The sequence below is a fragment of the Eschscholzia californica genome, unplaced genomic scaffold, assembly GCF_041429995.1.
Source record: "Eschscholzia californica isolate CP2 unplaced genomic scaffold, dmEscCali1.0.p SCAF_1, whole genome shotgun sequence".
NCBI lineage: Eukaryota > Viridiplantae > Streptophyta > Magnoliopsida > Ranunculales > Papaveraceae > Eschscholzia > Eschscholzia californica.
Genome location: NW_028238198.1, coordinates 14144183 through 14160453, shown reverse-complemented (window position 1 = coordinate 14160453; position 16271 = coordinate 14144183). Strand labels below are relative to the sequence as shown.

Below are 16271 nucleotides of genomic sequence, written 5' to 3'. Positions count from 1 at the left end.
TTTTTTTATGCTATACGGGTATAAATAGGTTTTTTTATACCTCCTTATAGAACCAAAACTGTTTCTTTTTTTTTTTGTTGAAAATGCCGTTTTTGTTTCTCAAGGTTAGTCAGTCTTTCTATTGGAAAAAGGGTATTCTAATTTTTGCTTCTCTATCTATACCGTAGTTTAATTAGGAAAAGAAGTTAAGATTGTTTATTAGAACTGATGCGAGGATAAGTTGTTAGTGTGAAAATGGTGCCACATGAACCAAGGGAGTCATGTAACAAATAATATAATATGCCACTCGTTGCCAATTGTTTCTCAATTTGATTCCTACAAACTTAATATGATGTAGAACTAAGCTCACACGTGATGTTGGTAGCTGAATCTTATGTCTACCTATTCAAAACTAAATTTATTAAAATTCTGCACTTCACAGTTAAACCGATGTGTTCCTAAAAAATTAATGCGTTAACTCACATATCCACCAATTCCTCTTCACATTGTTCTCTTTCCTATATTTTTTCTACTCCATCCTCAATAACTATACGTCTTCGTATGATATTACAATATCTTCTTTCATTGTCTTAACGTGTTTTGTAACTTGCAGTTTTTCAAAGTGAAAATCGAAAAGATAGAAGGTTAGGTTTTTTTTTCAAGCTTTACATAATCATACAATAATTCTGAAATGAGACTTTCACTGCACCAAGGGCAAGGGTTATGTAACCCTAGTATATATAGATATAGAGAGAGATTACCGTCCTAGTGAAGGGTATTCAAGTAGCTCTAGGAAATTGCTAGTGATAAAAGGGTTAGTTTTCTTGTAAAGGAAACACTATAAATGAAAGTATATCTCTAACAATAATATTATATACATACATACTTCTTATAATGAGCCATTCAGATAGGTTTATAAGGAGTGGAATATGAAATACATCATATTTCTGGACAGTAAGCAGAGATTATTTATATATGTGGTCGATCTCATGTTCAAGACTGGCCCAATAGAGTTAGAACAATACAAATACCATCATATTTCTGGACAGAGCACAAAAATTTGCAACGCCCAGATTGAAGACGAGAAACCAACAACTCATTTTTACAAACGAAATATGGTACCGCAAAACTTGCATGATTAAATGAAGTTATCATTATCATCCAAAACATGACAATAAAATCAGGTGTTGATTGCATATACACATGAAAATGTAAAACAGAGCAACAAGATTTAAGATATTGTGATATATAATCACTTTTGTGATTCTAAACCTAAGAATTAAACTTTAGGTGCTCAAGCATAATGATATGTAAAATAACAAAAGCACATTTAGGCAAGGAAATGACAGGTGATCACTGAGAGTTGAGGCCATACACAAAATTTTCGACAATGAAATAACTTTTCTCGCATGTGGCAATACTTGTATGTTGTTCGGTATGTTATTTTCAGCCATCCTAGTAATCTTTCCCATACCATTTTGGTCCTTCTAGCAAAAGAAAATAACAAAACCTCATTTTCAAGGACAGAATGACCTATTTTAACTTTCCACCCTTTTTTCCATCACTAAACCGGTAAACAGATGAAGAAAAGTTTGTAGAATCTAATTATAAGCAGCTATCTTCAAAGTTGTGCGTTAAGATATAACACCATTCTCAAATGGAAGATCTACCAGACGGTCACCAGTGGGAAGATTTTAACGCCGACTCAACTCTTTAACCTAGCAAATAAAAACTTGTCAAATATATGCACCCTCCGACGGGCAAATGCACCTCCTGCAGTTAAAATAGTTTTCGACAAGAATTTATATTTCCAGTAAGTTTGGTTCAATAACCTGCTACTTTTGTTTGTCCTCAATAGCCAACTTCAAGATCTTGACAAAAACTCAGTAGAGAACAGTCATTCCGGTCTTAACAATTAAATCGTGAGCATAAGTAATCCCTTCCTGGGAAATTTTCAGGCTAGCTGTTTATGTTAATATATCCACAACAATAAGGGAGGCAGAATTGAAGAAAATCTCATCTCTAATTTGAGCTCCGAGAAAGGCATCAAGTCTCCCAGTTCCATGGAATCGTCATCTAAAATAGAATAAGCAAGTAATTAGATAATCTAAATAGAACTATAGAAGCATATAATCATCAGTACTATCGACAGACAAACTATGTTGCATCTGCCTCATCAAGTAAATCTGGACTTTTTCTAGCTTTTTTCGAACTTCAAGTCTCGGCTCCATGAGAGGTTTAAGCATAAAGGTATTCCAGATGAAGATGATAAAAAAACATGCACAGGCAAAAAGACATAAAGTGAACAAAGACCACAAGTGAGAAAAGACACCAAGTGAGAAAAACAGGTTTTTTTCTGCTGATTGTTCCAATAGCCCGTTACTCTTGTTCGTCCTCAAAAGCTAGTCAACTTCAAAATTTTGACAACTATCAGAAAAGATCGCTTACGAGTTACGATTCATGGAATGATATACAGTTGCAAGAATGTCTGCATGATGACAGAATTAGGAAAGAAACTTGAATCAAGCAATAGAGGCTATCTTCATTCCAACTAAAGGGGGGAGGGCCGGAGGGGGAATTCCGAAGTTACTCAAGACTGGGCTAGAAAAGGCAAGTCTTTAGCAATCAATCTTCTTAAAAAGATTACCCAACCTCCATAATTCATTGATGTTTTCCTATTTGAGTAGAAACTTATACAGTAAGTAATGTCCAAATATTTATGCACTGTGACTTGAGCTCTCTATGCATGTTGAGCCAATAAAGATAGACTAGTGATTCTGACCTCTTCTAAACAAACTTCATACACATTCATCCCAACTTGGGGGGCATAAAACACTCCATTTAACTCATCCAGAGAAAGCGAAATTCATTCATTTCAAAATTTGTTTCGTCTTTTGACAAGGCGAAAATTTCAGGACATGTAAATCAAAATTTTCAACCTCTATTTCTCTACCAAGAGAAGTTATCTTAGTGGTATCCACCTTCTAGAAATTAATGACAACCCCACAAAGTGACAATCCCATTTTGAGGTCATCACAAGTACCCCAGTTGCATTGCTCATCTTATACATTCACAATTCTAAAAAGAGAACACCCCCATCAAAATTCACCCATCGAAGTTTGTACTGAAAAGATTACCATGTTTGATTTCCAACTTGTGTGGCACCACGAAGCAAGTCATGTTCATACCTTCACGAGTACTCCTCAGAATACAGAAATACAGGATTATGTTGTCTTTGCGTCTTTGGCAGAATCTCACCTTCCATATATTAATCAAAGACCGACAAAACAAGTCTGTTATAGAGTGAAAAACTTATGAAAAACTAGCATCTTGTTATACATTCAGAGCAAAACCAAGAAAGTGGGCATCATTAAGATAAAAAAGAATCAGTAAGAAAAACAGCTACAAAAATGCAAAACAGGAATTAACATAAATACTCGGTTAATGCTAGCAGACATCATGTATGTGTGTCTGTACGTATCGCGACTTAGTCGGGTTCTAATTAGGGCTGGAAAGCATCTATAAAAGGAACAGTTGCAAAATGCAAACAAGATTGAACTCCAATACTTTCTTCATGCCGAAAAACACATGTATAAATACAAATATGTATACATTATGTCCCCGACTTGGGTTCAATTTCGAGATAGAGCTTTCAGATTCTAATTAGAACTGAAACGCACCTACAAACAAAATGGCATAATTGTTTGCTATATCAGAATGATAAGAGCAATAACTGCAAAACGCAAACAAGATTGAACTCGTATAGTTTGTTCGTGCTAGCGCACTAGTATACGTATGCATATATCAGAACGATAAGAGCAATAGCTGCAAAATGCAAACTGAATTGAACTCGTATAGTTTGTTCATACTAGCAACTAGCAAGTAGCAAGTATATGTATATATATATCGCCGACCATGGTTAAGTTCCAAGATAATGCTCTCAGGTTCTAATTAGAGCTGAAAATCATCTAATAACTTGTGTTCATGCTCGCAAGAAAATTTATATAAGCAACTCGGAATTGCAAGTAATTGAGCCCCATCATTTCCTTGTTACAGTCCAGTACTTGAGCCAATTATGATGTACAATGTAAGGAAATATGAGTTTTGTTTGCTTTCCATACTCTATTATGTATTTATTCCCTTGTTATGAGTTACAGTCACACCACTTCCCATTTAAGATCGTTACAGTCTGGTACTTGAGCAAATTATGTTGTTGTACCCGGGAATACGAAAGGACAACTATCCTTTTCAATTGTCAGGAAATTAAACGATCGAATCCCATCTCGAGTATAGACAAGCAAGAACAATTTCAGTGTCATATTGACTACTATGTATTAAATAATGCCTTCCATTGTGAGTTTCAGTAAAATTATAAATTTTGGATCTTTCCCAACAGGGTATAATAATATGATAATAACAAACAAATGGCAACGAAGGAATATATGCATGAAGAAGGTCAGAGGACCAAACTTTGAAATCGTAACAAGAATATGATGGAAGACATGAAAACTTGGAAAAATTTCATCATTCATAAACTGTGAAAATGGTACTTACTCTATGCAAATGAACATGAATAAGGCATCCTCAAGAACAACTAAGATTTATATATGAACAAGCAAGTTTTATATATGCAAACCAACAGTTATATAGGAACACAACATTATGCAATTGCATCTTGAGTCTAGAGAACTAGGAAACAGTTACGGTGTCACTGTGCTATGCAAATTTGAACACCCTATCAAATATTATGTATTAATGTATTAATACCTTCATTTCGAGTTTCAAGAAAGTGGACGCCATTATTTACAATATCAGAACAATAAGAACAACCGTTGAAAAATGCAAACTGAATTGAACTCGAATACTTGGTTAACTTTGGCAAGTATTTATATCTAATTATGTATGTATTCCCGACTTGGTTTTAGTTTTGAGACAGTGCTTTCCGGTACTAGTTAGAGCTAAGAACATCTACTGACTTTTAAGACATTTACAGTTTGGTACTTGGGCAAATTATGACATACCATGTAAGGGAATAAAGGACCATTATCCTTCACGATTTGTTGCATCTTGTGTTTTCTTTTTTGCTTTCCTCACTCTACTATGTATTCATATCAGCAAGCATATATATCGCTGACTTGGGTTCTAATTAGAGCTAAAAAGCATCTATAAAAGCAACAATTGCAAAATGCAAAATGACATCATTAATTACTATATCAGGTCGATGACAATTATAACTGCAAAATGCATACTTCGAATACTCTAATAACTGTTGTTTTAGCTATCAAGTAAATTTATAAAACCAACTCAGGATTGCGAGTAATCCCTTCACTTCCTTGTCACATGCTGGTACTTGAGCAAATTATGATGTACCACCATGTAAGGAAATAAGCAAGAATACTATCGTTCTCGATTTGTTCCATTTTGTGTTTTTGTTTGATTTCCACACTATTATGTATTGATCCCTCATTATGAGTTACAGTCCCATCACTTCCCTATTAAGACCGTTACAGACTGGTACTTGAGAAAATAGTGTGAAAATTGTTCCACGTGAACCAAGGGAGTCATGTAACGAATAATATTATATGCCACTTGTTGCCAATTGTTTCTGAATTCGATTCCTACAAATTTAACATGATGTAGAACCAGGCTCACTCGTGATGTTGGTAGTTGAATCCTACTTACCCTTCCAAAACTAATTTTATTAAATTCTACACTGCACAGTTGAACCGACATGTTCCTAAAAAATTAATGCGTTAAGCTGTTAACTCATGTATCCAACAATTTCTTTTCACATTATTCTCTTCAACGATTTCCTATATTTTTTCTACTCCATCCTGAATAACTACACGTCTCCATATAATGTTACAATATCTTCTTTCACTTTCTTAACATGTTTTGTGAGTTGTGAGTTGCAGAAGTTCAAAGTGGAACTCGAAATGATAGAAGGCTAGGTTTTTTTTCAAGCTTTTCATAATCATACAATAATTTTGATAAAAGGTTAGCTTTTTTTGTGAAGGAAACACTATAAATGAAAGTATATCTCTAACAATAACATTATATACATACTTGTTATAATGAGCCATTCAGATAGGTTTATAAAGAGTGGAATATGAATTACATCATATGTCTGGACGGCGAGCGGAGTTTATTTATATATACGGTCGATCTCATGTTCAAGACTGACCAATAGCGATAGAACAACACAAATACCAAACCCCTTCACAGAAATTTGCAACACACAGGTTGAGGACGAGAAACCAACAACTCATTTTTACAAACGAAATATGATACTGCAAAACTTGCATAATTACATGAAGTTATCATTATCATCCTAAACATGACAATAAAATCAGGTGTTGATTGCAGACACATAAAAATATAAAACAAAGCAATAAGATTTAAGATATTGTGACATATAATCATTTTTGTGATCCTAAACGTAAGAATTGAACTCTAGGTACTCAAGCATAGTGATGTGTAAAATAACATAAACACATTTAGGCAAGGAAATGTCAGGATCACTGAAAGTTGAGGCCATACACAAGATTTTCGACAATGAATTAACTTTTCTCGCATGTTGTTCGGTATGTTATTTTCAGCCATCCTAGTAATCTTTCTCGTATTATCTTTGTCCTTCTAGCAAAAACTATAACAAAACCTCATTTTCAATGACAGAATGACCTATTTTAATTTTCCACCCTCTTTTCCATCACTAAACCGGTAAACAGATGAAGAAAAGTTTGTATCATCTAATTATAAGCAGCTATCTTCCACAATCGCATGTTCAGATGTAACACCATTGTCCAATCTACCAGGCGATCACTAGTGGGGAGATTTTAACGCCAACTCAACTCCTAGCAAATAAAAACTTGTCAAATATATGCACCCTCCGAAGGGAAAAATGCACCTTCTACAGTTAAAATAGTTTTTGACAAGAATTTATATTTCAGTAAGTTTTGGTTCTATAACCTGCTACGTTTGTTTGTCCTCAATAGTCAGCTTCAAGATCTTGACATGAATTCAGTAGAGAACAGTCATTCCGATCTTAATAATTAAATCGTGAGCATAAGTAATCCCTTCCTGAAAAATTTTCAGGCCTAAGTCTTTCTGTTAATATATCCACAACAATAAGGGAGGCAGAATTGAAAAAAATCTCATCTCTAATTTTAGCTCCAAGGAAGGCATCAAGTCTCTCAGTTCCATGGAATCATCATCTAAAATAGAATAAGCAAGTAATTAGATAATCTAAATAGAACTATAGAAGCATATAATCATCCGTACTATCCACAGACAAACTATGTTCCATCTGCCTCATTAAGTAAAGGCACAAGAAAATAGACGGCAAGTGAAAAAAGACAACAAGTGAGAAAGACAGATTTTTTCTGTCGATTGTTCCAATAACCCATTACCCTTGTTTGTCCTCAGAAGCCGGTCAACTTCACGATTTGACAACTATCAGATTACCCAACCTCCATAATTCATTGATGTTTTCCTATTTGAGTAGAAACTTATACAGTAAGTAATGTCCAAATATTTATGCACAGTGACTTGAGCTCTTTATGCATGTTGAGCCAATAAAGATAGACTAGCGATTCTGCCCTCTTCTGAACAAACTTCATGCACATTCATCCTAACTTGGAGGGTATAAAACACTCCATTTAACTCCTCCAGAGAAAGCGAAATTCATTCATTTCGAAATTTGTTTCGACTTTTGACAAGGCGAAAATTTCAGGACTATGTAAATCAAAACTTTCAACCTCTATTTCTCTACCAAAGAGAAGTTATCTTAGTAATATCCACCTTCTAGAAATTAATGACAGTCCCACAAAGTGACAGTCCCATTTTGAGGTCAACACAAGTACACCAGTTGCGTTGCTGATCTTATACATTCACAATTCTGAAAAGAGAACTCCCCATCGAAATGCACCTATTGAAGTTTGTACTGAAAAGATTACCATGTTTGATTTCTAGCCTGTGTGGCACCAGAGAAGCAAATCATGTTGATACCTTCACAGGTACTCCTCGGAATACAGAAATACAGGATTATGTTGTCTTTGTCTCTTTGGCGGAATCTCACCTTCCATATATTAATCAAAGACCGACAAATCGAGACTGTTATAGAGTGAAAAACTTTTGAAAAACTAGAATCTTGTTATACATTCAGGGCAAAACTAGAAAAGTGGGCATCATTAAGATAAAAAAAAATCCATAAGAAAAACAGCTGCAAAATGCAAAACAGGAATTAACATAAATACTTGGTTAATGCTGGCAGACATCATGTATGTGTGTATGTATGTATCATGACTTAGTCGGGTGCTAATTAGAGCTGGAAAACATCTATAAAAGCAACAGTCGGAAAATGCCAACAGGATTGAGCTCCAATACTTTCTTCATGCTGACAAACACATGTATATAAATACAAACATGTATACATTATATCACCGACTTAGGGTTCAATTTCGAGGTAGAGCTTTCAGATTCTAATTAGAACTGAAACACATCTACGAAAGCAACAATTGCAACATGCAAACTGGCTTAATTGTTTACTATATCAGAATGATAAGAGCAATAGCTTCAAAACGTAAACAAGATTAAACTCGTATAGTTTGTTCGTGCTAGCTAGTATACATATGCATATATTAGAACGATAAGAACAATAGCTGCAAACTGCAAACTGGATTGAACTCGTATAGTTTGTTCATACTAGCAAGTATATGTACGTACATATCGCCGACCTGGGTTCAGTTCCGAGATAATGCTCTCAGGTTCTAATTAGAGCTGAAAAACATCTAATAACTTGTGTTCATGCTCGCAAAAAAATTTATATAAGCAACTTGAAATTGCAAATTATCGAGCCCCATCATTTCCTTGTTACAGTCCAGTACTTGAGCCAATTATGATGAACCGCCATGTAAGGAAATATGAGTTTTTGTTTCCTTTCCATTACTCTATTATGTATTTATGTCTCGTTATGAGTTATAGTCACATCACTTCCCAATCAAGACCGTTACAGTCTGGTACTTGAGCAAATTATGTTGTACCATGTAAGGAAGTACGACAGGACAACTATCCTTCTCAATCCGTCAGGAAATTGAACTATATAATCCCATCTCGAGTATAGACAAGCAAGAACAATTTCAGTGTCATATTGACTACTATTTATTAGATAATGCCCCTTCCATTGTAAGTTTCAGTAAAATTATAATAGGATAATAACAAACCAATGACAACGAAGGAATATATCCATGAAGAAGGTCAGAGGACCAAACTTTGAAAACGTAACAAGAATATGATGGGAGGCAAGAAGATATGAAAACTTGGAAAAATTTCATCATTCAAAAACTGTGAAAATGGTACTTAGTACTCTATCCAAATGAACAGGCACAAGGCATCCTCAAGAACAACCAAGATGTATATATGAACAAGCAAGTTTTATATATGCAAACCAACATTTATGTATGAACATAACATTATAGAATCACATCTTGAGTATAGACAAGCAGGAACAGTTACGGTGTCACTGTGTTATGCAAATTTGAACACCCTATCGGCTATTATGTATTAATACCTTCATTTCGAGTTTCAAGTAAGTGGGCATCATTTTTTACGATATCAGATCAATAAGAACAATCGTTGCAAAATGCAAACCGGATGGAACTCGAATACTTGGTTAATTCTTGCAAGTATGTATATCTAATTACGTATTTATCCCCGACTTGGTTTCAGTTTTGAGGCAGTGCTTTCGGGTACTAGTTAGAGCTAAGAAACATTTACTGACTTTTGAGACAATTACAATTTGGTACTTGGGCAAATTATGATGTACCATGTAAAGGAAGAAAGGACCACTATCTTTCACGACTTGTTGCATCTTGTGTTTTCTTTTTTGCGTTCCTTACTCTATTATGTATTCATATTAGCAAGCATATATATCGCTGACTTCGGTTCAGTCGTGCCTTAAGGTTCTAATTAGGCTAAAGAGCATCTATAACAACAGTTCCAAATGCAAAATGGCATCATTAATTACTATATCAGGTTGATGAGAGTAATAACTACAAAATGCAAACTTTGAATACTCTAATAACTTTTGTTTAAGCCATCAAGTAAATTTATAAAACCAACTCAGGATTGCGAGTAATCCCGTCACTTCCTTGTTACATGTTGGTACTTGAGCAAATTATGATGTACCACCATGATAGGAAATAAGCCAGAATACTATCCTTCTCGATTTGTTCCATCTTGTGTTTTTGTTTGATTTCCACACTATTATGGATTCATCCCCTCATTATGATTACAGTCCCATCACTTCCCTTTTAAGACCGTTACAGTCTGGTACTTGAGAAAATTATGATGTACCTAAGGGAATACGAAAAGACCACTATCCTTCTCGATTTGTTCCATCTTTTGTTCTTTTTTTTTTTTGCTTTTCCGACTATATCATGTATCCATACTAGCAAGCATATGTATGTCTATATCACCGACTTCGGTTCAGTCGTGTTTTCATGTTGACTTTTGTTCATGCTCGCATAAATTTGTATTACTAACTAGAGATTGCAATAAATCCAGTCCCATCACTTCCCTTTCAAGATCGCCACAGTCTGGTACTTGAGAAAATTATGATGTACCAATGTAAGGGAATATGAAAGGACCAGAATCCTTCTTGATTCGTTCCATCTCGTGTTTTCTTTTCTTGCTTTTCCCACTTTATTATGTATTCATACTAGCAAGCATATGTATGTATATATCTCCGACTTGGGTTCAGTCGTGTATTACCAACTAGATATCGCAATAAATTCAGTCCCATCACTTCCCCTTCAAGACCGTTACAGTCTGGTACTTGAGAAAATTATAATGTACCATGTAAGGGAATGTGAAAGGACCAGTATTCTTCTAGATTCGTTCCATCTCGTGTTTTCTTTTCTTGTTTTTCCCACTTTATTATGTATTCATACTAGCAAGCATATGTGTATGTATATATCTCCGACTTGGGTTCAGTCGTGTATTACCAACTAGATATCGCAATAAATCCAGTCCCATCACTTCCCTTTCAAGACTGTTACAGTCTGGTACTTGAGAAAATTATAATGTACCATGTAAGGGAATATGAAAGGACCAGTATCCTTCTCGAATTGTTCCATCTCGAGTTTTCTTTTCTTATTTTTCCCACTGTATTATGTATTCGTACTAGCAAACATATGTATGTATATATCGCCGACTTGGGTTTAGTCGTGTATTACCAACTAGATATCGCAATAAATCCAGTCCCATCACTTCCCTTTCAAGACTGTTTCAGTCTGGTACTTGAGAAAATTATAATGTACCATGTAAGGGAATATGAAAGGACCAGAATCCTTCTCGATTCGTTCCATCTCGTGTTTTTTTTTCTTGTTTTTCCCACTTTATTATGTATTCATACTAGCAAGCATATGTGTATGTATATATCTCCGACTTGGGTTCAGTCGTGTATTACCAACTAGATATCGCAATAAATCCAGTCCCATCACTTCCCTTTCAAGACTTTTACAGTCTGGTACTTGAGAAAATTATAATGTACCATGTAAGGGAATATGAAAGGACCAGAATCCTTCTCGATTCGTTCCATCTCGTGTTTTTTTTTCTTGTTTTTCCCACTTTATTATGTATTATACTAGCGAGCATATGTGTATGTATATATCTCCGACTTGGGTTCAGTCATGTATTACCAACTAGATATCGCAATAAATCCAGTCCCATCACTTCCCTTTCAAGACTGTGATAGTCTGGTACTTGAGAAAATTATAATGTACCATGTAAGGGAATATGAAAGGACCAGTATCCTTCTCGAATTGTTCCATCTCGTGTTTTCTTTTCTTCTTTTTCCCACTTTATTATGTATTCGTACTAGCAAGCATATGTATGTATATATTGCCGACTTGGGTTCAGTCGTGTATTACCAACTAGATATCGCAATAAATCCAGTCCCATCACTTCCCTTTCAAGACTGTTACAGTCTGGTACTTGAGAAAATTATAATGTACCATGTAAGGGAATTTGAAAGGACCAGTATCCTTCTCGAATTGTTCCATCTCGTGTTTTCTTTTCTTCTTTTTCCCACTTTATTATGTATTCGTACTAGCAAGCATATGTATGTACATATCACCGACTTGGGTTCAGTCGTGTATTACCAACTAAATATCGCAATAAATCCAGTCCCATCACTTCCCTTTCAAGACCGTTACAGTCTGGTACTTGAGAACATTATGATATACCATGTAAGGGAATATGAAAGGACCACTATCCTTCTCGATTTGTTTCATCTTGTGTTTTCTATTTATTTATTTTTTTGCTCTCCACACTCTATTATGTATCATACTGGCAAACATATGTATGTATATACAGCCATTTGGGGTTCAGCCTTGTGTTATGGTTCTAATTAGAGCTAAAAAAAAACATCTATAAAAGCAACAGTAGGAAAACACAAATGACATCATTATTTACCATAACAGATTGATAAGAGTAGCAGTTGCAAAATGCAAACTTCGAATACTTTGTTCATGCTAGCAAACATATGTATGTATCGCCGACTTGGCGACTTGGGGTCAGTTTTGAGAGATTGCTTTCGGGTTATAATTAGAGTTGAAAAGCATCCATTGACTTTTGCTTATGCTATCAAGTAAATTTATATAACAAACTCAGGATTGAGTGTATTCCCATCACTTCCTTGTCAGAGTCTGGTACTTGAGCAAATTATTGCTTTCGAACACTCTAAAATGCATTCATGCCCTCATTATGAGTGTCAGGAAATTGCATTACATAATCCCATCTCGAATATAGATAAGCAAAAACAATTTCAATGTCATATCGACTACTATGTATTAATCAATGCCTTCCATTGTGAGTTTCAGTAAAATTATAGATTGGGGATCTTTCCCATTAGGGCACACTAATTGAGATAATAACAAACCACTGGCAACAAAGGCATAAACCCATGAAGAAGGTCAGAGATCTAAACTGTGAAAAAGCAACAAGAACATGATGAAGACAATAGGACATGATCAAAACTTAGAAAAATTTAGTCATCCTCAAGAACAACCAAGATCTATATATGAATAATTATAGACGAGCAAAACCAAGATTTATGTATGAACATCCAAATTTATATGAATATACAAATAAAGAACGTTTCAAGAATCGTACCTGTCCGATAATCTCCATCAGAAGTTCTATTGCCTACATGATCCTCTTATTGGTTCGGAAATTGAAGAATAGGAGGGAAAACAACCTAATGATAACTTCCTAGTAGAAGTATGTGTACGATCAAACCCTCGAAAACGTGAACCGAACTTTCATCGGACGAAAACAAAGAAGAGGAGAAGATGAAGTAAAAGCAGATGAACTGATTGATGTCGATGAGTACGTAGTAACCCTAGACGATGACATTGCAGATTGTGAGTTCTGAAACCCTAGAATGACACCCACGCCAGGCAGATCGATCGCATAGCTTCTGGTCTGAAACCCTAGAAGACGGTTTCCCCACTGCCTGATGCCCCATTTCACGCGCCAAACCAAACGCGTCTTCTTTACGCCACCCTGGCTTACAACGGTATAATCAGATAGGGTTGACGGGCTTAAGCCTTAATATTGTAGCCCTAAACCTTTAATGAGGACCAACTGGGTAACTTTTTTTTATGAAAAAAGAAAAATAGGGCAAACAATCATAGGAACATGATAATTGTGGGAGCCCCTGAATTTTGTGACCCCTCGAATTTTTTCAACTCCAATGTCGACCTCTCAACAGAGACTCCCAAATCCAAATTGTGTACGTGCGAGTTGTACGTGTGCGAAATTTTAATTTCAATTTTCGACTATGAATTATTAGTTTCAAATATAAAATAAAAATTTAATATTATTCTAGAGAGAGAGAGAATTATGAAAATATATAAGAAAAAAAAAATTGGAGAAAGAATTGAAAAAAAATGATTTCAAACAATTAACAATTTAAAAAAAAATTAATTAAAACAAATTAAAAAATAAAGAATTGAAAACTATTGGACAGATCTCCTGTCTAAAAGATCCACCCAATTACAACAGTCAAATCGAAGTTGGGAGCCCGCCGCATTGACGGTGGGGTCCCAACCCACTGGGAGCCGAGCCCCAGGGTTCCCGAGTTGGATGGTTGGGCCTAGGACTCCCAAATTTGAATTTAGGAGCCCCAACCCCATCACGCTGGACACACCCTAAGAAAGAAATTAATTTTGATTTTATTACCGTGCCCAAAGTCTGACTAGATTTTCTTATTCTCTTACATTATTCTCATTAATTAGTCATTATATTTACTTGTTATGAATGAGCATACATAAACTACGGAGTCTCGCAAGTAGTATATGTATATCTAGTTAGTTATGTAGTAAAACAGGAAAGAGTAAAAAAAAAAAACTTGTTCGTGCACAATTGGAACAAGACAATACTAATGTCAAGACATAATATCTTTCTAGATAGTGAGTTTTATCGCATTGCTATCTTTAGATTACATCCAATAGTTGTTATTTGATTCATTATTTACGTGCATAAACGACAAACTCGACTTACTGAGTTCTCTCAGTTTGACTAAAGTTCAACTTATCATAATGTGTGAACTCAGCTTGTCTTCGAGATCGGTTAAAGCATGCAAAGTTCAATATATTAAATTTATGACACATACTCATGGTTGTGGCTTTGGGGAATAAAAAAGAATCTCCGGGAATAAAGATTTAGGAAATAAATATCGATTTAAGGAACATGTTTTCATTTTAGTCCAAAAATTAGATGGATCAAAGATTGCCGCCTAATCTTCATCTTCTATATCCCACTCTCTTACGAATGTGAGGCCTTCAAAACCAGTTTACATTGTATTCGAAACTAGAGAGACAAGAGAGGTACTTTAACTCTATCTAGTTTTCGTAAGTGTTAGTGTAGATTGTATTCGAAACTCCAAAACAAGTCTCTGAACCAGGTTCTAATGATTCATCCTCATATACTTATGAGAAAAAAACTCAACTATATATATAAAACAATTCATATTCTTTCAATCACAAAGTCAATATTATTGAACTATTTTTCTTTTTATTGTAACAAACTCCAAAACCAAACTTTAGTAAGATTATACACATCTCTCTATCTTTTTTTTTTCAGTTTTGTCAATCACTCATGGAAGTTTTTTCCTCAAATTTGTACAAGTCTGCAGATCTTGCTTTTTTGCATTTAAAGTGAAGTTAAAGAACAGGTTAAGATTGGTTTTCAATTTTAGAGTTGTGATACTCTTCCTATCTAGATCTGCAACTTGTAACTACCTCACTCTCCTTCCCAAAATCTCTTTCAAACTTATAACCGACTCTCTTTAGATTCATCTGTTATTGAAGATGCAAAGATCAGCAAGTTCGATTTGAACCTCCAATGAATACATTAACATCCTACAGATTTATGTCAAACGCTTCCCTCCAAACAACTAGAAACCAGTAACACCGGATGAACTGCTCCTCTATGATTCATCCTCTTCTAGTGGCGAAAACAGTAAGAAAGGTTCTCCTCGCTCAAGATCATCCGACTTTTCTAAACAAAATGGGTTCATCTTATTCCTCTCAATGCTCTCATTATACTATTCTCTATCTTCATGTTGTGCTGGTTTTACCATCCAAGTAACAAGCATAACCAGAATCATCTCAAATTCCCAACTATATAGTGAGAGAGAGAGAGAGAAAAAAAAACCTGAGTGAAGAGGTGGCAATGGTAGTCAAATGACTGTGGCGGGAAGTTGTGGTGGTGAAGGTGATAGAGAAGATGAAGATGAGGGGGCAATGTTTGATCAAGCGAATTTTTGAGTTCAAAATAAATATTTCCCCGAGAATGTACAAAAAAATATGAATTCACTAAAGAATTTATTCCTGGATATTATTCTTTATTCCCCAAAGCTGCGGCAAAAAAAAAAAACGTATTATCAGAGATTCAAAGTAATATCTATTTTAATGGGTATAGCGCAAATGGAAGAAGAAAAAAAGAGAAGGAAATCATGTATGTTAGCACCCGTGTTGGTGTTAGGTGTATGTGTGATGACCGAGAATCATTAAGATAACTACTTAATTTCATTTACTCTTGCATATCTCTAAAAATAATATTTACAAACCTATTCAAGTTCTTTTCCAGGTCGTTTAGCATGCTAGAGCTATTCTATTTAGCTAGACTAACAATGCGTCTACTACTATAACCAGTGTGAGAATAGTTCTACATGAGAGAAGGACTATCTAGCAACCAAGAATATAAGATTTAGGTCCTCTCCACTC

At 35.0% G+C, this 16271-nt stretch overlaps 1 long non-coding RNA gene across 2 annotated transcripts; it reads right to left on the bottom strand.

Annotated features, from left to right (window-relative positions):
• Nucleotides 1-1095: 1095 nt before the first annotated feature.
• Nucleotides 1096-13544, bottom strand: LOC147564358 (uncharacterized). Of its 2 annotated transcripts, none has more exons than XR_015227196.1 (3): nt 13153-13544; nt 3117-3272; nt 1096-2055 (listed from the first exon to the last, which is right to left on the bottom strand). It is a non-coding gene; the product is annotated as an uncharacterized LOC147564358 (long non-coding RNA). The 2 variants fall into 2 exon arrangements; XR_015227198.1 differs by having other exon boundaries at nt 3117-3237.
• Between the last annotated feature and the right edge of the window lie 2727 nt (nt 13545-16271).